The following is a 23302-nucleotide window of genomic DNA, read 5'->3' as shown; positions in this document are numbered from 1 at the left end:
ATTCTATGAATTTAACTATTTTAGATACTTCATAAAAGTGAAGTCATGCAGTAGTTGTTGTTCTATGACTTACTTTTTTCGAGTAGCATAAGGTCTTCAAGGTCTATCTCTCCTTCTCTATTTTTTAAGGATGAATAATATTCCATTGCTTGTATACTTTATTCATTCATCAGTCAATGGGCACTGAGATTGTTTTCAAATCTTAACTGTTGTGAAGAGTGCTGCAATGAATATTATGTGCTAATGTGTTTTCAGGATACTGACTTCAAAACTTGGGGATAAATATTCAGATAATGAGATTGCTGGATCATATGGTAGAGTGTATTTCAAAAAATTTTTGAGGAAACTTCAGACTGCTTTCCATAGTGTCTGTACCATTTTGCATTCCCATCAAAAGTGTACAAGGGTTTCAATTTCTCTACAGACTCACCAACATTTGTTCTTTTCATTTTTTGATAATAGCCAACCTAACATGTGACATCTCATTGTGGTTTTGATTTACAGTTTCCTGATGATTAGTGATGCTGAGTATCTTTTCATATCCTTGTTGACCATTTGTATGCCTTCTTTGAAGAAATACATATTCAGGTCTCTAGTCTATTTGTAAACAAGGATGCTATTTTGTTGTTGTTGTTGCTATTGTTATTGTGATGTAGAAATTCCTTATAGATTTTTTTTTTTTTTTGCTGTACCCTGGCCTCTCACTGTTGTGGCCTCTCCTGTTGCAGAGCACAGACTCCGGACATGCAAGCTCAGCAGCCATGGCCCACGGGCCCAGCCGCTCCATGGCATGTGGAACCCTCCTGAACCGGGGCACGAACCTGTGTCCCCTGCATCGGCAGGCGGGCTCTCAACCACTGCGCTGCCAGGGAAGCCCCCTCCTTATAGATTTTGGAAATTAACTCCTTACCTAATATATGTTTTACAAATATTTCTCCCGTTCAGGAGGTTGCCTTTTCAGCCTATTGGTTGTTTCCTTTGCTGTGTAACATCTTGTTAGTTAGAGTCCCACCTATATATTTATGCTTCTGCTGCCTTAGCTCTTAGTGCCATAGTCATGAAATGATTATCAAGTCAAATGTCATGGTTTTTCCCTATGTTTCCTTAAAGGAATTTTATTGTTTCAGGTTTTAAAGACTTTAATTTAGGTTTAGTTGATTTTGTGTATAGTGTAAGATATGGGTGTAAGTTCATTCATTCATTCTTTTGCATGTGGATATCTAGTTTTCCCAATGCCATTCATTGCAAAGATTATATTTTCTCCATTTGGTATTCTTGGCACTGTGTCAAAGATCAGTTGGTTGTATACACGTGGATGTATTTCTGGTCACTTTATTCTGTTACAGTAGTCTATATATTGATATATTTCTTTATACCAGTACCATAATGTTTTAATTGTCATTGCTGTGTAATATTTTTGAAATCAGAATGTGTGATGTCTCTAGCTTTGTTCTTTCTTAAGATTGTTTTGGCTATATTTTTTTTGTGTGTGTTTCCATGTGAATTTTAGATTTTTTTTTCTATTTCTGTGAAAAATGTCTTGGGATTTTGATAGAGATTTCATTTAATCTGTAGATCAATTTGGGTAGTATGGATATTTTAACAATATTGTCTTCCATGAGATTTTTTACTTTTGTTTTTGTCTTGTTTAATTTCTTTGATCAAAGTTTTATAGTTTTCAGTAGAAAGGTCTTTCACCTCCTTAGTTAAGTTTATTCCTAAGTATTTTATTCTTTTTGGTGCAACTGCAAATAGGATTTTTTTTTTAATTTCCTTTTCAAATAGTACATTGTTAGTATATAGGAACACAATTGATTTTGTATGTTCATTTTCTGCCCTGGAATTTTACTGAATTTTTTCATTAGTTCTGACAGTTTTGTGTGTGTGTACAGCACCTTTAGAGGTTTCTAAATATAAGATCATGTCATTTGTGAACAGATACTATTACTTCTTACTTTCCAGTTGGGATGCCTTTTTGCTTCTTTCATGACTAATTGCTTTGTCTAGGACTTCTAGTACTTTGTTGAGTAGAGGTGGTGAGAGTAGGCACCCCATCTTCTTCATGATCTTAGAGGAAAAGCATTCAGGTTTTCACTGTTGTGTATGATACTAGCTAGAGTCTTATCATATGTGCCCTTTATTATGTTGAGGTACATTTCTTGTACACCTAGTTTGTTGAAAGTTTTTTACCATGAAAGTATGCTGAATTCTGTCAAATACTTTGCACTATTGGGATGATTATGTGATTTTTTTCCTTCATTCTGCTAATATGATGTATTACATTCATGATTTGTTTATCTTGAACCATTCTTGTACCCTAGGTATAAATCCCACTTGACCTTGGTATGTGATTCTTTTAATGTGTTTTTGTATTTGGTTTGGTAGTATTTTTGTTGAGGATTCGCATCTACATTCATCAGGTTTATTGGCCTGTATTTTCCTTTTTTTTTGTGGTATTTTTGTCTGGTTTTGATATTAGGGTAATTCTGTTCTTTTCAAATGAATTTTAAAGTATATCCTCCTCTAAAGAGTTTCAGAAGAATTGGCGTTATCATATTTTTTTTTAATGTTTGGTAGAATCACTGAATCTATCTGGTTCTGGACTTTTCTTTGTTGAGAGGTGTTTGGTTTGTTTGTTTGTTTTAGCAATATATCCTTATAGATTATTTATTTTATACATAGTAGTTATTACGTCTTAATCTCCTATCCTTCTCTTGCCCCTCTCCTCTTCTCTCTCCCCACTGATAACCACTAGTTTGTTTTGTATATCTGTGACTGTTTCTTTTTTATTATATTCACTACTTTGTTTTATTATTCAGATTCCACATTAGGAGGTTTTAGATTATTGTTTAAGTCCCCATATTAGTTATAGGTCTATTCAGAGTTTCTATTTATTTTTCTTTTTAACATCTTTATTAGAGTATAATTACTTTACAATGGTGTGTCATTTTCTGCTTTATAACAAAGTGAATCAGTTACACATATACATATGTTCCCATATCTCTTCCCTCTTGCATCTCCCTCCCTCCCACCCTCCCTATCCCAACCCTCTAGGTGGTCACAAACCACCGAGCTGATCTCCCTGCGCTAGGTGGCTGCTTCCCACTAGCTATCTATATTACGTTTGGTAGTGTATATATGTCCATGCCACTCTCTCACTTTGTCCCAGCTTACCCTTCCCTGTCCCTGTACCCTCACATCCATTCTCTAGTAGGTCTGCATCTTATTCCCGTCTTGCCCCTAGGTTCTTCTGACCATTTTTTTTTTCTTTTTTTACATTCCATATATATGTGTTAGCAAACGGTATTTGTTTTTCTCTTTCTGACTTACTTCACTTTGTAGGACAGACTCTAGGTCCATCCACCTCACTACAAATAACTCAGTTTCATTCCTTTTTATGGCTGAGTAATATTCCATTGTATATATATGCCACATCTTCTTTATCCATTCATCTGTTGATGGACACTTAGGTTGCTTCCATGTCATGGCTATTGCAAATAGAGCTGCAATGAACATTTTGGTACATGACTCTTTTTGAATTATGGTTTTCTCCGGGTATATGACCAGTAGTGGGATTGCTGGGTCGTATGGTAGTTCTATTTTCAGTTTTTTAAGGAACCTCCATAATGTTCTCCATAGTGGCTGTATCAATTTACATTCCCACCAACAGTGCAAGAGGGTTCCCTTTTCTCAACACCCTCTCCAGCATTTATTGTTTGAACATTTTGTGATGATGGCCATTCTGACCAGTGTGACATGATAGCTCATTCTAGTTTTGATTTGCATTTCTCTAATGATTAATGATGTTGAGCATTCTTTCATGTGTTTGTTAGCAATCTTTATGTCTTCTTTGGAGAAATGTCTATTTAGGTCTTCTACCTATTTTTGGATTGGGTTATCTGTTTTTTTGATATTGAATTGCATGTGTTGCTTGTATGTGTTGAAGATTACTCCTTTGTCAGCTACTACATTTGCAAATATTTTCTCCCATTCTGAGGGCTGTCTTTTCCTCTTCTTTATGGTTTCCTTTGCTGTGCAAAAGCTTTTAAGCTTCATTAGGTCTCATTTGTGTATTTTTGTTTTTATTTCCATTTCTCTAGGAGGTGCGTCAAAAAGGATCTTGCTGTGATTTATGTCATAGAGTGTTCTGCCTATGTTTTCCTCTAAGAGTTTGATGGCGTCTGGCCTTACATTTTGGTCTTTAATGCATTTTGAGTTTATTTTTTTGTACGGTGTTAGGGAGTGTTCTAATTTCATTCTTTTACATGTAGCTGTCCAGTTTTCCCAGCACCACTTATTGAAGAGGTTGTCTTTTCTCCACTGTATATTCTAGCCTCCTTTATCAAAGATAAGGAGACAATATGTGTGTGGGATTATCTCTGGCCTTTCTATCCTTTTCAATTGATCTATATTTCTGTTTTTGTGCCTGTACCATACTCTCTTGATTACTGTAGCTTCGTAGTAGAGTCTGAAGTCAGGGAGCCTGATTCCTCCAGCTCATTTTTCTTTCTCAAGATTGCTTTGTCTATTTCGGGTCTTTTGTGTTTCTGTACAAATTGTGAACTTTTTTGTTCTAGTTCTGTGAAAAATGCCATTGGTAGTTTGATAGGGATTGCATTGAATCTGTAGATTGCTTTCAGTAGTAGATTCATTTTCACAATGTTGATTCTTCCAATCCAAGAACATGGTATATCTCTCCGTCTATTTGTATCATCTTTAATTTATTTCATCAGTGTCATATTGTTCTGCATATACGTCCTTTGTCTCCTTTGGTAGGTTTATTCCTAGACATTTTATTCTTTTTGTTGCAATGGTAAATGCAAGTGTTTTTTTAATATAACTTTCAGATTTTTCATCATTAGTGTATAGGAATGCAAGAGATTTCTGTGCATTAATTTTGTGTCCTGCTACTTTAACAAATTCATTGATTAGCTCTAGTAGTTTTCTGGTAGCATCTTTAGAATTCTCTATGTATAGTAGCATGTCATCTGCAAACAGTGACAGCTTTATTTCTTCTTTTCCAATTTGGATTCCTTTTATTTCTTTTTCTTCTCTGATTGCTGTGGCTAAAACTTCCAAACCTATGTTGAATAATAGTGGTGAGAGTGGGCAACCTTGTCTTGTTCCTGATCTTAGTGGAAACGTTTTCAGTTTTTCACCATTGAGGATGAGGTTGGCTGTGGGTTTCTCATTTATGGTCTTTATTATGTGGAGGAAAGTTTCCTCTATGCCTACTTTCTGGAGGGTTTTTATCATAAACTGGTGTTGAATTTTGTCAAAAGCTTTCTCTGCATCTATTGAGATGATCATATGTTTTTTCTCCTTCAATTTGTTAATATGGTGTATCACGTTGATTGATTTGCGTATATTGAAGAATCCTTGCATTCCTGGGATAAACCACACTTGATCATAGCATACAATCCTTTTAATGTGCTGTTGGATTCTGTTTGCTAGTATTTTGTTGAGGATCTTTGGATCTATGGTCATCAGTGATATTGGCCTGTAGTTATCTCTCTTTGTGACATCTTTGTCTGTTTTTTGTATCAGAGTGATGGTGGCCTCGTAGAACGAGTATGGGAGTGTTCCTCCCTCTCCTATATTTTGGAAGAGTTTGAGCAGGATAGGTGTTAGCTCTTCCCTAAATGTTTGATAGAATTCTCCTGTGAAGCCATCTGATCCTGGGCTTCTGTTTGTTGGAAGATTTTTAATCACAGTTTCAATTTCAGTGCTTGTGATTGATCTGTTCATATTTTCTATTTCTTCCTGGTTCAGTCTCAGAAGGTTGGGCATTTCTAAGAATTTGTCCATTTCTTCCATGTTGTTCATTTTATTGGCATACAGTTGCTTGTAGTAATCTCTCATAATCCTTTGTATTTCTGCAGTGTCAGCTGTTACTTCTCCTTTTTCATTTCTAATTCTATGATTTGACTATTCTCCCTTTTTTTCTTCATAAGTCTCGCTAATAGTTAATCAGTTTTATCTTCTCAAAGAACCAGCTTTTAGTTTTATTGATCTCTGCTATCATTTCCTACAACTCTTTTCCATTTATTTCTGATCTGATCTTCACGATTTCTTTCCTTCTGCTAACTTTGGGGATTTTTTTTCCTTCTGTCTCTAATTGCTTTACATGTAAGGTTAGGTTGTTTATTTGAGATGTTTCTTGTTTCTTAAGGTAGGCTTGTATAGCTATAAACTTCACTCTTAGAACTGCTTTTATTGCATACCATAGGTTGTGGGTCATTGTGTTTTCATTGTCAATTGTTTCTAGGTATTTTTTGATTTTGTCTTTGATTTATTCAGTGATCTCTTGGTTATTGGGTAGTGTATTGTCTAGCCTCCATGTGTTTGTATTTCTTACAGATTATTCCTGTAATTCATATCTAGTCTCATAGTGCTGTGGTTGGAAAAGATATTTGATACAATTTCAATTTTATTAAATTTACCAAGGCTTGATTTGTGACCCAAGATATGATCTATCCTGGAGAATGGTCTGTGTGCACTTGAGAAGAAAGTGTATTCTGTTATTTTTGGATGGAATGTCCTATAAATATCACTTAAGTCCATCTTGTTTAATGTATCATTTAAAGCTTGTGTTTCCCTATTTACTTTTATTTTGGAAGATCTGTCCATTGGTGAAAATAGGGTGTTAATTTCCCCTACTATGATTTTGTTACTGTTTATTTCCCCTTTTATGGCTGTTAGTATTTGCCTTATGTATTGAGGTGCTCTTAAGTTAGGGTGCATAAATATTTACAATTGTTATATCTTCTTCTTGGATTGATCCCGTCATCATTATGTTGTGTCCTTCTTTGCCTCTTATAATAGTCTCTGTTTTAAAGTCTATTTTGTCTGATATGAGAATTGCTACTCCAGCTTTCTTTTGATTTCCATTTGCATGGAATATCTTTTTCCATCCCCTCACTTTCAGTCTGTATGCATCCCTAGGTCTGAAGTGGGTCTCTTATAGACAGGATATATACAGGTCTTGTTTTTGTATCCATTCAGCTGGTCTATATCTGTTGGTTGGAGCATTTAATCCATTTACATTTAAGGTAATTAATATGTATGTTCCTATTACCACTTTCTTAATTGTTTTGGGTTTATTATTGTAGGTCTTTTCCTTCTCTTGTGTTTCCTGCCTATAGAAGTTCCTTTAGAATTTGTTGTAAAGCTGGTTTGATGGTGCTGAATTTTCTTAGCTTTTGCTTCTCTGTAAAGAATTTAATTTCTCCATCAAATCTGAATGAGATCCTTCCTGGGTAATCTTGGTTGTAGGTTTTTCTCCTTCATCACTTTAAATATGTCATGCCACTCCCTTCTGTCTTGCAGAGTTTCTACTGAAAGATCATCTGTTAACCTTATGGGGATTCTCTTATGTGTTATTTGTTTTTTTTCCCTTGCTGCTTTTAATATTTGTTCTTTGTTTTTTTAATTTTTGATAGTTTGATTAATATATGTCTTGGCATGTTTCTCCTTGGATTTATCCTGTATGGGACTCTTTGTGCTTCTTGGACTTGATTAACTATTTCCTTTCTTATATCAGGGAAGTTTTCAACTATAATCTCTTCAAATATTTTCTCAGTCCCTTTCTTTTTTTCTTCTTCTTCTGGGACCCCTATAATTCGAATGTTGGTGTGTTTAATGTTGTCTCAGAAGTTTCTGAGACTGTCCTCAGTTCTTTTCATTCTTTTTTCTTTATTCTGCTCTGCAGTAGTTATTTCCACTATTTTATAGTCCAGGTCACTTATCCGTTCTTCTGCTTCAGTTACTCTGCTATTGATCCCATCTAGAGTATTTGTCCCTCGATCATGGGACCCTGGCAGTCGCACGCTGCACAGGCTCCCGGGAGAGTAGGTGTGGATAGTGACCTGTGCTCTCACACAGGTTTCTTGGTGGCAGCAGCAGCAGCCTTAGCATCTCATGCCCGTCTCTGGGGTCCGCACTGATAACCGTGGCTCGCGGCCGTCTCTAGAGCTCCTTTACACAGCAGCGCTCTTAATCCCGTCTCCTCGCACATCAGGAAACAAAGAGGCAAGAAAAAGCCTCTTGCCCCTTTGGCAGCTCCAGACTTTTTTCCGGACTCCTTCCCGGCTAGCTGTGGCACACTAGCCCCCTTCAGTCTGTGTTCAAGCCACCAACACCAGTCCTCTCCCTGCGCTCCGACCGAAGCCCGAGCCTCAGCTCCCAGCCCCCGCCTGCCCCGGCGGGTGAGCAGACAAGCCTCTCGGGCTGGTGAGTGCCGGTCGACACTGATCCTCTGTGGGGGAACCTCTCCGCTTTGCCCTCCGCAACCTTGTTGCTGTGCTCTCCTCCGCGGTACCAAACACCCCCGCTCCACCATCCACAATCTCCGTCCGCGAAGGGGCTTCTAGTGTGTAGAAACCTTTCCTCCTTCACAGCTCCCTCCCACTGGTGCAGGTCCCGTTCCTATTCTTTTGTCTCTGTTTTTTTCTCTTTTCTTTTGCCCTACCCAGGTATGTGGGGAGTTTCTTGCCTTTTGGGAGGTCTGAGGTCTTCTGCCAGCATTCAGTAGGTATTTTGTAGGAGCTGTTCCACATGTAGATGTATTTCTGATGCATCTGTGGGGAGGAAGGTGATCTCCACGTCTTACTCTTCCGCCATCTTGAAGCTCCTCTTCCTCTATTTCTTCTTGATTCATTCTTGGTATGTTGTTTGCTTCTAGGAAGTTATTCATTTTTCTAGGTAATCCAGTATGTTAACATATAATTATTCATAGTTATCTCTTATGATATATTTTATTTTTGTGCGATTAATAGTAATGTCTCCTTTTACATTTCTTTTTTTTAACTTTTAATTGAATTTTTATTTTGTATTGGACTCTAGTTGATTTTCAACACTGTGTTAGTTTCAGATGTACCACAAAATGATTCAGTTATACCTATACATATATGCATTCTTTTTCAGATTATTTTCCCATATAGGTTATTACAAAATATTGAGTAGAATTCCCTGTGCTATACAGTAGGTCCTTGTAGATTATCTATTTTATATATAGTAGTGTGTATATGTTAATCCCAAACTTTCTTTTACATTTCTGATTTTATTTATTTAAGCTTCCTCTTTTTTTTTCTTCTTAGTCTGCTAAAGGTTTGCCAATTTTATCTTTAAAAAAGAAACAACTCTTAAATATGTTAACTTTTTCTATTCTCTAAATTATTTATTTGTGTTCTAATATTTATTATTTCTTTCCTTCTGCCAACTTTGGGATTAATTTATTTAAATTTTTGTCTGATTTTTATATCTATTATTGAAAGTGGAGTATTAAAGTCTCCTGCTATTAATGCATGGCTATTTCTCCCTTCAGTTCTGCCAATGTTTGCTTTATATATTTAGGTACTCTGATGTTGAGTGCATATATATTTTTAATTTTCGTATCTTCCTGTTGAATTGATATTTCACATTGCATTTTTTTTTCTTCTCCATTTACTTATTTTTGCTCCTCTGTACAAATTGTTATTTATGAGTTTCTCTTCTCTTTGTTAATTTGAATGTCTTAGTACATTTTTCAATCTACTAATGGTTGATTATGTTCCTTTTCTCTGAGTTCATGAACAGATACCTATTTGTCTTGTATTGTTTGAAGTAAATAATAACTCTTTCCTATTCTAACATATTTTCCAAAACAATAGGTCAGTGTCTTAATGCTTTCTCAATAATTTCATTTTTCACTATAGATTGCCCTTTTCCCTGCAATAATATAGGATCTCTGGAATAATTTTGTTTGCCTCTCTTCCTTGTTTCATCTATGAGTTCTTGCAAAGATGTATAAAACATTTATTTTTATCACATCATTTGAAATTGTATTGTATTTTGCCTTTCTCTTTAATATGTCATTATTTATTACATAAGTATACTCACAAATTATAATTACTTATTACACTTAGATATGCACTATATTTTGCATATGTTAGATATAGATACACACATGCACACGCAAGAGAGAGGTAGAAGCAGAGGAAAAGTGGGAGAGAGAGTACTAGAGAGAGAGAGAATTGTAGAAAAGGAGTTATAAATTCAAACAAAGAAGTCAGATCTGGAAATGCATGTATAAGATTTAACTTTGTGTTTGTTTCCGAATCATAAATACATTGTTTCCTTGTGGGTTTGAATACAGAACAAGGGCATGCTGATACCAAAACATTGTTGGAAGTGAAATTGTACTGATTACTTATAAGTTAAATATTAACTATGTTGGTAGAAATTATAACAGAAAAATGAAAATTATGTTTATTAGTAAGATATGACTAGAGGCTTCCATCTCTTTCCCAATAAAATTAAACAATTAGAATAAAAGTGATTAAGATTTCTTCTCTTTGGGCTTCCCTGGTGGCGCAGTGGTTGAGAGTCTGCCTGACGATGCAGGGGACACGGGTTCGTGCCCCGGTCCAGGAAGATCCCACATGCTGCGGAGTGGCTGGGCCCGTGAACCATGACCTCTGAGCCTGTGTGTCCGGAGCCTGTGCTCCACAACGGGAGAGGCCACAACAGTGAGAGGCCTTGCCAAGAATACTTGCCAAGGAGAGATCATTTCTAATATCTGATACTTTGGAAGAGATGTGCCCCCTGAAAAATGTTTGCTACTCATTCATTTTAAAAAAGAATGAAAATGTAAATTTAGAGATCTAATTTCCAGTATGACAATCTGTATCAATTACTTTTATTTTTTGCTTTATTTTTGTAGTTGTAGGATTATGAAGATAGACTGTCAGTGTTCAAATTCCACTGTCACAATATGTTAGCTATGTGACCTCGGGGAAGTTATTAAACCTAAGTCCTGATTTTCTCATCTGAAAAATGAGCTACTAAAATAGTATTTTGGATAAGGTTAAAATAAACACTTCATGTAATATCCTTAGCATAGGGCCTAGTTCATCTTAACAGTTCAATATTTGTTATATACTGCTAACTATAATGGTTTGAAATTCAGTTCAATTTCATTGGGTTTTATTTTCTATATATTTAACAAATATATATTATTGAAAAACTACATATTGAAAAATTCAGTAGGTGAATTCTCAAGCGTAACTTTCCCAAACAACAACCTTTAGAAAGCAGACAACTTATATATGAATTTTTTAAATTGTTATTCTGTAATCATAGTTAGTTACTTTTCATTATGTTGCAAAAGTTACTAATACCAAAAGAAATAATTTTAGGGATGGAAAAGTAATTGCTTAGGTAGGAACATATAAGTGACCTGTACTCTATCCAAAGACACTTTTTCTAATGCAGCTAGATCCTTATTTTAAACTCACTTGAATAGGGATATCCCCTTTATGTGTTAGGTATTTTCCTATGAACTGGAGTTAAATTGCTGAAGAAGAAAGGAAAAGTCCCAATTTTTTGTGAATCTTTGCTTGTTAAAGAAGCAAGTTAAATAATTAAAAGTGACTTAATTTCATAGTTTCATTTACGAGCAACTACATCTGAAAGGAGAATGTCTGATTCCAGAGGCTATAATTTCTTGAGATCATCATTGTAGAAATCAAAAATCGGGAGATTTCCTGTCAATTTTTCTCTTCTCTTTTCCAGAAATTCCCCAAATATGATTCTTCTTCTGGTTATTGTTCTTACTCAAGTTCCTGAATACTCAATAGATTAAACTGTGTAGACCTGGTAGAAATGATTTGCATAACACAGTACACAAGCATTCTGTAATGGAGTCCAGGGTAGCTAGGGTTGCCAGGACAAAAATGGGTGGCTGGGGACTGAGACAAGGAGTGATTTGTAGGACAAGGAAGAAGTGGAAACTGGGACATAGACAAATTTCACCTACTTCACTGTTTATCTTAGAGAGTCACCAAAAAAAAAAAAAAAAGAAAGAAAAGAAAGGACAGCTTTTTTAAATGACATGCAGTGCATTAAAATTAAAATAAATTAATGATTGAAATAAACTTTTGAATTTAGTAGCTTTCCTAGGAATACTCCAAAGCGTTCACTTTTGTATCTTTGAATAAGAAAATTTTTATCATTTGTTTCTATGGAAACTTATTGCAAAATCAGCTGCTTTTTATTAATGAAAGAATGACATGTATATAATTTTTGCAGGCTAATAGGTAGTTTGATAAACAATATGTTTAAAGTACTTTGAATTGTGAGACCACAAGACATATGCAAATTACAATTAAAACCTCAGTTCGCAAAAGAAGTAATTTTTCTAAATTTCAGCCTTTTCTTACAAATAAGTTAGAAATTTTTTGATAATTACTACTAGTAAAGTCTATTCTCAATCATTTGGAGTAATTAGACTCGAGTTTTGAGTGATAACTTTCTTACACTTTGCCATTTAATTTTAATCAGAACACTACCATAACAAAAATGCCAGTGAAAACACATTTTCAATCAACCTTCAAAGGAATGAAAAATATATTAATTTCCAATTAATAGTTGATTAACAGTGTTGTGTTAGTTTCAGGTGTACAGCAAAGTGATTCAGTTATACATATACATATATCTATTCTTTTTCAAATATATTAGTTTAAAAAGTGAGAAATATACATAAGGTTTTGAAGGATATATATTTTTCCTTTAGCATATGAAATGTCTTATATATAAAAGATGAGGTTACTTGCAACTAATTCTTTGTAAGAGTGTGGAAAACTGTCTCTGAGATATTTTGATAAAAGAGAGGCTTGGTAACAACAATGCAATATAAAAATCACTATGGAAGGCAAAGGGACAATATTGTTAATGGAGAAGAATATTTTAAGGTAAGAAACAATATTTATGAAATAAAAGGCCCTATAAGATCAAACAAAAGTGAATAATTATTTTTTATAACAATAAGACATTCTGAGGAGACTCTGGTCAAGGAAATATTACAACAATGGGTCCATTCCAGAATATTTGGAATTTCAGGAAATGATAAGGGTCTTGATCAATTTTCAGTATGCTTTTTTTTCCTTTTATTGTGTATTTTATTTTTAAGATGATAAAATGTGTTCAATAAATTTATAAATAACAAAATTGTATGAGCTACCGCCTCCATCCAATCACATAGCTAACATTTTTTATTGGGGTATAGTTGATTTTACAATATTATATTAGCTTCAGGTGGACAACATAGTGATTCAAAGTTTTTATAGATAATACTCCATTTACATTCATTATAAAATATTGGCTATATTCCCTGTGCAGTACAATATATCTGTTTAGCTTATTTATTTTATACATAGTAATTTGTACCTCTTAATCCTCTACCTCTACCTTACCTTGTCCCACTTCCCTCTCTTCACTGGTAATGACTAGTTTGTTCTCTATATATTTGAGTCTGTTTCTTTTTTGCTATATTCACTAGTTTGTTTTATTTTTGGATTGCACATATAAGTGATTACATGCAGTATGTCTTTCTCTGACTTATTTCACTAAGCATAACACCCTTCAGTTCCATTCATATTGTTGTAAATGGCAATATTTTCGTTCTTTTTTATAGCTGTGTAATATTCCATTGTTTGTGCAAAAGCTTTTAAGTTTAATTAGTTTGTTTATTATTCTCTTTTTTATCCATTCATTTTATGATAGACATTTAGGTTGCTTCCATATCTTGGCTATTGTAAATAACTCCACTATAAACATTAGGTGCATGTATATTTTTGAGTTAGTGTTTTTCTTTTCTTCAGATATATACACAGGAGTAAAATTTCTGGTAGTTCTATTTTTGGCTTTTTGAGGAAACTCCATACTGTTTTCCACAGCAGTTGCACCAATTTACAATCTCTCCATCAATATACATATGTTCCCTGTTCTCCACGTCCTTGCCAACATTTGTTATTTGTGCTCTTCTTGTTGATAGACATTTTGACAGGTGTGAGGTGATAGTTCATTGTGATATTAATTTTCACTTCTCTGATGATTAAAGGTGTTACATCTTTACATGTATTTGTTGGCCACCTCTATGTCTCCTTTGGAATAATGTCTATTCAGGCTTTCTGCTCATTATTTAATTGAGTTGTTTGTCTTTTTGATATTCAGTTGTGTAAGTTATATATATATATATATATTGGATATTAATCTATTATCAGTCATATAATTCACAAATATTTTCTCCCATTCAGTAGATTGTTTTTCCTTTTGTCAATGGTTTCCTTGTCTCTGCAAAACTTTTAAGTTTAGTTTATTTATTTGTTTATTTTTGCTTTTATTTCCTTTGCCTTAAGAGACAGATCCAAAAAGATTATTGCTACAAATTACCTCAAGGAATATCCTGCCTATGTTTTCTTCTAGGAATTTTCTGGTTTCTAGTCTTATATTTAGGTCTTTAATCCATTTTGAGTTTATGTTTGCATATGGTATGAGGAAATGTTCTAATTTCATTCTTTTACATGTAGCTGTCCAGTATTCCCAGCACCACTTATTGAAGAGACTGTCTGTTCTCCATTGTACATTGTTTTCTCCTTTGTAGCAGGTTAATTGATCATAAGTGTTTGGGTTTATTTGTGGACTGTCTATTATGTTCCACTCATCTACATGTCTGTTTTTGTGTTAGTATCATTATGTTTTGATTACTGTAGCTTTGTAGTCTAGTTCGAAGTCAGGGAGTGTAATACCTCCAGCTCTGTTATTTCTCAAGGTAGTTTTGTCTATACAGGGTCTTTTGTGTTTAAATATAAATTTAAAAATTATTTTTTTTCTAATTCTGTGAAAAATGCCAATGGTACAATATTTTGATATGGGTTGCATTGAATCTGTAGATTGCCTTGAATAGTATTATCATTTTAACAATATTAATTCTTCCAACACATAAACACAGTATATCTTTCCATCTGTTTGTGTCATCTTCAATTTCTTTCATCAGTGTCTTAAAGTTGTCTGAGAGTGCAAGTCTTTTATCTCCTTAGGTTGGTTTACTGCAAGGTATTTTATTGTTTTCCATGGGATAATGAATAGGATGGTGTCTTTAATTTATTTTTTGATAGTTTGATTTAGTGCATTGAAATGCAACAGATTTCTGTACATTAATTTTGCATCCTGCAACATTACCAAATTCATTGATGAGTTCTAGTAGTTTTTTGGTGGTGTCTTTAGGATTTTCTATGTATAGTATTATGTCATCTGTAAACAGTGAGAGTTTTACTCCTTCCTTTCCAATTTGGATTCCTCTCATTTCTTTTTCTTGTCTCATTGCTGTGGTTAGGACTTACAATACTATATTGAGTAAAAGTGGCAAGAATGGGCATCCTTGTCTTGTCCCTGATCTTAAAGAAATGTTTTCAGCTTTTCACTCAGTATAATTTTAACCAAATATTTTTTTTTCAAAAATAAAGGATGCATGGTTTACATAAAATAGGGAATTCCTTTACTTTTGGTTGGAATTAAATCATCTTGTCAACTAAGAATTCCATTTTTATTTAAACAAACTACCATTGTTTTTGCATATATGTAGTTAATTAAACATGGAGGAAAATTACTTCTCCAGTAAAGTCTGTTTCAACAGTAATCCTTGATATTCATGAAATCTTTAAGAAAAACTGAGAAGAAAATGAAATGCAACTTTGGTCACAAAATAAAAAGGAGTCCACAATTGACTATGTCATAGATAGCAATTGTCATGGTAGAATTTAATGTGTTTATCTTTCTTGAAAATATTTAATACTAAGGAAGACAATCATAGATATTATTCACTTTTGGAGTTGTAACTATGTCACAGAAAAGTAAAATATTTCAAATCATCCTGAGTTCCAAAAGATCCTTATCCTCAAGTTAAGAAGTAGACATAAAGGCTACCCTGACTCATACAAAGTAATAACCCAAGTGCTTGTTTGTGGGGAAGGAGAGCAAAAAGAAAAACAATCTAAACAAAACAAAAAGCATTCATATTGCTTCAAGCCGCAAAATGAGATTTCATGCAGGTAGACAACTAGTGTGAAATAGCTTCATCACTGGCCACATCACCAAGCTATGGGACCTGGGACAGATTATTTAAACTTTCCAAGTCACACTTTCTTCATGTATTAAATAGGTTAAGTAATAAGTGGAGTCTGGGGCTGTTTAAACTATATGGGCAAAGTGCTGATTACCATGCTTGCTAGAAATGTTACTTCTTTACTTCTGTCATAGAGAGGAAAGAGCCTCTTTGTCAATGAGAAACTTAAAATATGTTTCCAGTCAAAAGAAACTCTTCAAATTAAAGCAAAGTTCCACTCTCTAGAACCTAAACATTGTAGTCCACTGAAGGTAAGACATCCATGGTCAACTGACAGGTCTCAAGTTGGGAGAAAGCCTTCATGTATCTGGGACACAAAGAGTTTATACTCTTATCTAGTGTTGAATTTTTGGAGGTAAAAGTGTTTGGAGCCTTTGGATATTGCAAGAGCTAGAGAAGATGTATTGCCTACTGTCAGAAGCAGAGGAAGGAGGGGGAGAGCCAAGGGTCTGCTGTTGTGTTGTCAGGGGCTAGTTTAGGAATCAATTAGTTGGTCTCTGTATGAAATGCCCTCACATTTAAAGAATGCTAAATTGAGAATAAAGTATCTTCTCCTTAGCTTAGTAGGGTGTGGTGGTGAGGGAATGTGGGTGGAAGAGTGACATATAAAATGTTTCCCAAACCTTACATTCTGTTTTGAATATATCAAGCTGTTTCAAAAACAATTGCTCAAATACATGAGGCTATATATGAATAGTTTGAAAGAAAGACAAAGAAAATCATACCATTTCAAAGTAGTGCTGCTCTTTCCTCTATAGGATTCTTTTTTCTTGGTCTACCTTGTAGGAAGGATAACATACGGACGGTAGATTCTTGTGTTTTCTTTTGTTTTGGTATGATTTGTTTTATTTCTCCTCTCTATTGCAGCCTTTTCTTTGTGTTAATGTAACATAATACATCTTTTTTTCTTTGACTTCCTTGTGTAAGTAAAATCAAATTAGGTCAATTATGTTTTTTCAAAGTATAACTACTAACCATTTAAACCTACTCTTCTATGAGGTAATGCTATGTTACTATTGTGAACTGAGTCAGCGTATCCACCCAGATAGAAAACTTGCTTATAGAACTGGGAGAAACCTGGGAGATACTTTTGTCCAATAGTTTCCCAACTCTGGCTGCACACTAAAATAACCAGCTGAAAGCAAGTCTCTGTATGTAGATCTCAGGGTTTGCTCCAGGTAATTCTGAGTGAAGATTGAGAATCAGTGATATAATCTTATCTCCTACATGTGACAGTTTGGGAAACTGAGACTCCTAGAGATTCAAATTTCATTCAGTGTTACCCAATGAGTAAAAAGCATGTCTGTAACTAAAGCCACATTTTCTGAAATCAGAGTAAGACCCAAAGAAATAAAACATGAATATAAGGCTTGACAGTACAGTTCATGCATGAAAAGATTTAATATTACAAGTTAACCTTTGGTTCTTGGCTTTGTTTTCAAATTAATTCAAATATTCTGATTCTATTCATCAAAGAGTTAATTTTTTTCTAGATCTGACACTGTGCAAGTTACTGGGTATGTGTAATTATGAAGCATACGTAATATTTGAATCCATTCTTGAGTGTGTTACTTTGTATTTCTTGTAATGCCACTCATTATTCTATTTGACTTTAATTGTGTTCTTAGTTGGATATGTTAAAGATTAATGATGTATTTAGCCTAAAGCAAGACTTACAGAGAGGTGAAGATAAAAGAAAGAGTAGATGCTATAATGTCAAAGATTTTGCTTTTTCCCTTTGGAGGGACTATATCTTGAGTATTTTATGTGAAAAAATTTAAGTGGTTATAGTCAATCTCTTACTGGTGTGTTAGTATCCCATATCCTTGCCATATACTGATATTATAACTCTGCCATCCTACTTAGAAATATATAGTGAGCAGGTGTGCAATGAGAACCATTATCCAGTTCAGTAGGTTGGCTTTGATTGAGCAGGGTGTGAACATAATATTTTCATTGCCTTAGTAGGAAAAAAATACAACTTCCTACTTTATATCAAATAAGATGTTAATCTTTTCACAAAGAAATCTGGGTCTAAGTCACAGGACAAGACTTTTTTTATATAACTGATTAAAAATTATTGACAGGCTTTAGGTAAAAATGTAGTTACAATTTAATTAATACAGTAGTTAAATTAATGGGAGGAGGTCAGATACTGTTTCCATGGATTAAATGAATTAGGTTGGACTTATAAAAATAATAATTATAATGATAATAAATATTATTATTATACTACTTGTAGTAGTGGTAACAGCAACAGCAGAAGCAAATATATATTTAGCACTGACAGTGTGCTAGGCACTCTTGTAAATTCTTTATATATATATATCAATTCATTTAGATGTTCACTATAATCCTGTACAATAAGCACTATTTTTTATGCCCATTATACAGACTATGAACATGAGGCACAGGAGATTAAGTAATTTAATCAAGATCATAGTCTGGTAAATTGAACATTTGGGACAGAAAGAACAAATTGTGGCTAAAAGTCTTTAGACTTGTGTGTATGTGTGTGTGTGTGTGTGTGTGTGTGTGTGGTGTGTACAGTTTACTTGAGATATAATTCACATACCAAACATTTCACTCATTTGAATTGTACAATTCAATGTTTTTTAGTATACTTACAGAATTTTACAAATGTTGTCACAATCAATTGTAGAAAATTTTCATCACCCCAGAAAGAAACTCCACAACCTTTAACAGTCATCTCTCCTTTTTCCCCAAACCTCTGGGCCCTAGGCAACCACTGATCTACTTTCTGACTCTGTAACTTTGCTTATTTTGGAATTTCATATAAATATTATAACATAATATGTGGTCTTTTTCAACTGTTTCCTTTTACTTAGTATAATGTTATCAAGACCCATTCATATTGTAGAATGAGTTAGTACTTCATTCCTTTTATTGATGAGTAATATTCCATTGTATGGATATACCATATTTTATTTACCCCTCCATCAACAGATGAATATTTGGATTATTTGCACTTTTTGGCTATGACAAATAATGTTGCTATGAATCTTAATGTCATAGCCTTCTAAGCCTTAACAAAATTGGCTGGTGTTTATATACCATTTAAGTTAAATAGTAGGGTTACTTTTGCTGTTTCATATTTTTATGAAAAAAATGCAATTCAAAATTGTGGATGAGTCTACAATATCCAAACAAGGCACCAACTTTTTTTATTAGCTTTCTTATCTGCAAAAGAGAGATTCTACTTATTAATCTCATAGTAGAATTGTTCTAACTTTTCAGAAAGATGACTAAGTATTATTTTTTTTCTCCATAAACTTGTACAGAGTCTAGTGTATATTGGATGCTCAGTGAACCTTTGATAAATAAATACATTGATTTAAGGAAAATACATTTACTAGCAGTGGCCTATGCTCATCAAGAATAAATAAATTTGCTTCAATTTCTTCCTTTTCTGGATGATTGGCCTTTTTTTATTGGGCATTACAGAAGACACCAAAGACTGAAGTCTAGCTATGGAAACTACTTCCACCACATACAGATAGAATTATCTTTTTAAGATGTCCTTTCTCTGAAGTAAGCTAGTTCTCAACTCTCTGAGGGCATGTATCTGAATTTCTTGTATCTTTTGGGTAACATTTGATCTTTGTCTTCCACTACGAAGGCTTGTAATGCTTCAGACTGCCCTCTACATGGGAATGGAGACTTTCAACAGACTTAGCAGATGGTCAATGTTCAAAGAGATTGTTGGAAACTCCAGCTGATCCTGGAATTTGTCTAAATCCAAATTCCAGTATCCTATGCCTATGAGGTGTTCTGGAAAACTGTATGATCACTGAGAGTTAGTCTTTTACCTGTAACTCACAATTCTGTCCTTATAAGAGAAACATCACCTTGGTTCCTGATGTACATTTTAGTTTTCTGCTACTACTTTAACTATTTTTTTCCTGTAATCCAGAATTCTTGCTTGGACCTGTGATAACCTGCTAGATCTTATCAGCTTCATTTCTCTGAAGAGGTTTCTAGGACTTTTTCTCTCCTTCCCCACATTAAATGAACCAGAGAGCCTCTCTTTTCATGAAGTATGCCCTCTGCTGCAGTATGCTTGCCTTCACTTCTGGGGAGTCCTGCCATTCCTCCAGAAAAGAAAGGATTAGACAAAGTTGGCACACACCATGCAACCTCTGTTCTCTGGAGGAACATATTCTACACTTGCATTATCTTCTTTTTAAATATTGTCCTACTCATTCCTGAATGAGTTGTTTCTCTTCCATGTTACATGATTGAGGTTCTGCCATGCTTCTCAGCTGAGTCAGTAAAAATGTTTTTATATTTTCCTTCATTTCAAATCAGATGGATGGAAGTCTCAATAATGTTCAAGAGTGTGTTCCAAGATATATTTTATATTTTATATAAATGGGCATATCCAAAAATTAACTAGTTGGGATTTTAGGCTATTTCACTCTATCACCAATGAGCATGCTTATTTGTTCGTAGATTTGACATTTAAAAAAGTACAAAAATGGTCATCATCAAAAATCTACAAACAGTAAATGCTGGAGATCATGTGGAGAAAAGGAAACCCTCTTGCACTGTTGGTGGGAATGTAAATTGATACAGCCACTATGGAGAACAGTATGGAGGTTCCTTATAAAACTAAAAATAGAACTACCATATGACTCAGCAATCCCACTACTGGGCATATACCCTGAGAAAACCATAACTCAAAAAGACTCACATAGCACAATGTTCATTGCAGCTCTATTTACAACAGCCAGGACATGAAAGCAACCTAAGTGTCCATCGACAGATGAATGGATAAAGAAGATGTAGCACATGTATACAATAAAATATTACTCAGCCATTAAAAGAAACGGAATTGAGTTATTTGTAGAGAGGTGGATGGACATAGAGTCTGTCATACAGAGTCAAGTAAGTCAGGAAGAGAAAAACAAATACCATAGGCTCACACGTATATGTGGAATCTTAAAAAAAAAAAAAAAAGGTTCTGATGAATCTAGGGCCAGGACAGGAATAAAGGACATGGGGAGGGGGAAGGGGGGAAGGGTAAGCTGCGACGAAGTGAGAGAGTGGCATGGACATATATACACTACCAAACGTAAAATAAATAGCTAGTGGGAAGCAGCTACATAGCACAAGGAGATCAGCTCTGTGCTTTATGACCACCTAGAGAGGTGGGATAGGGAGGGTGGGTGGGAGGGAGACACGAGAGAGGGGATATGGGGATATATGTATACATATAGCTGATTAGCTTTGTTATACAGTAGAAACTAACACAACATTGTAAAGCAATTATACTCCAATAAAGATGTTAAAAAAATACTGTACATCAAGAAAAATTAGCAGCCTCACCTTATATTTAATATCACACATTTGATAGCTAAATATTATCTCAAACTTGAGAATTTTATCCTGAACATTCATCATAAGAGTACTGGTAATATCATCAGTAGCTACTTCTGTAAATATAAAAAAATCTATTGAAGTTAAACAAACAAAGTTTGTTTCTTTTTAGTTATGTGACTTACAACTGTCTTGGAGTCTCAGTTTCCTCATCAGAAAGAGAAAAAAAAATTTAAAATTGATTAATGTGAGGATTACAGTAATGAAAATAAATAATTAGCACAAGTTTTGAAAATAAATTATTTTCTATTGACATATTATACAAATATATTTTATTAAAATATAATCATAACATTGTTTTCTAACAGTGTTAATACAAAGAATGTCAAGTGAGAATGATTTACTTAAAAATCTTATCTTACTTAGTATCATTTATTTTAAACTCACCACCACTCATTTACAGACCTCTTCTTGGTTCGAAAGAGCCAAATACAAACAATACTTACTTTGTGCTCTGAAGGTGATGTTCTAGGTGGTACTGTTTTTTTAGTTTCTTTATTTTTTCCTGCACTCTTATAAGATATAGAGCCTGCCCTTCTATAATCAGTCAACAGATTATTAATTAAGAATTGATTTACTCAGCCTGTTCAAAGTTCTTTGAGTCACATGCATACATGATAAACTTTAAGTCTCCTTGGTGATACTATTTTAATGTAATCTTCATGAAAAAATAGAGAAAAGGAATTTAGCCAAACAGGCAGGAGTTCTATGGAAAAAAAAAAAAAAAACTAAAAAGTGTTTCTAAGCACTGACAGATTTCAGCATATATCTCACAGATCTTGTTGTTGTTTTGAAACAGCATGGTGCCAAAATATGCTTTCAATTTTTGAAAAGCTGTTATGCAGAAATATACTGAACTAATGGTACTGAAGATTCGTATCTCACTGTACACATTTTGTTCTCCTTGGCTGTTAAGTGGTGCTGAGACTCCAGGGTTGTATATTTTTCAAATAAATTGAAGCAGCTATTGTGGCAATGGGATTTGACAGAACAACACATTCATTACTTTGCTGATTCAAGTTGCATTGTTGTGCTAAGCCTATTTTATTTCTTGGACTCTTTCACTGAGTCTGTAAGATTATAAAGTCAATAGAAATAACTAAATAAAGATGATTTAGTGTATTCAAAAGGGCTAAAGAAATGAAGTCTCATGTGAAAGCTTTTTTTTTTTTTCTTTCAAGGCAGAGACGCCTGTGTTCAAAACTGCATTTGACTAGTCAAAAATGCAACTTAGTTCCCTTGGGTTCTTTCCTCCTATATTGTTCTTAGACCTTCAGAATGTTCTCTGACCTTCTCTCTTGATTCAGTCTTTATTTTCAAGTATTAGAAATATGAGTTTCTCAGTGTTACTTGTAAAGTAGCAAAACCAAATTAATAAATTCCCCAAAGTTTAGGAAGACTTTTTTAAAATGTTGACTTTTTTTTTCTTCAGCACTTTGATATTATAGTTATTTCTCTCCTCGATTCTATATTTTAAAGAGATGTCATCTTAAAATCGGCCATGCAGTGCTCTGATCAGTTTCATGTTGATTCTTTTAAGTAGAGTTAAACTTCAGTTCCAGGGTGAATTTGTTCCTATTTCCTTGAGGCCAGTTGTCAGAATTGTGGCAGCTTATGTCATGGCTACAGTGTGGTCATCATGTATTGATAGTTAACTTCTTTCACTTGCTGGGGGTTTCAGTATCTACAAAGTAGGTGAAAGGATATGGTTCAGAATGCTATCTATAGCCCTTGAGGAGAAACTAAAGGTCCTTGACTTTATTTAATAACTAAACAATTATTCTTTTGTCCTGTTTGACTGCTTTTCCTTTATTTCTGCATTTTCTCACTCCTCTGATTAAATTTATTCTTTGATTAAAAGTGTTTTTACAGAGAAGGGGCAGGCAGAGGCCATGGCGGGGGTGGGGGGGGGTTGTCCTGGGAAGGGTCCATAGAGTGCTGCTCCATTTCACCATTAGC

At 34.2% G+C, this 23302-nt stretch overlaps 1 long non-coding RNA gene across 2 annotated transcripts in view; it reads right to left on the bottom strand.

Moving 5' to 3' along the window:
- The window catches only part of LOC307186488, a 60673-nt gene that overhangs the window by 33097 nt on the left and 4274 nt on the right, over nt 1–23302 (bottom strand). The window lies entirely within an intron of this gene.

The sequence above is a fragment of the Stenella coeruleoalba genome (assembly GCF_951394435.1).
Source record: "Stenella coeruleoalba genome assembly, chromosome: 5".
Lineage (NCBI taxonomy): Eukaryota > Metazoa > Chordata > Mammalia > Artiodactyla > Delphinidae > Stenella > Stenella coeruleoalba.
This window is presented reverse-complemented; position numbering and strand designations above follow the sequence as displayed.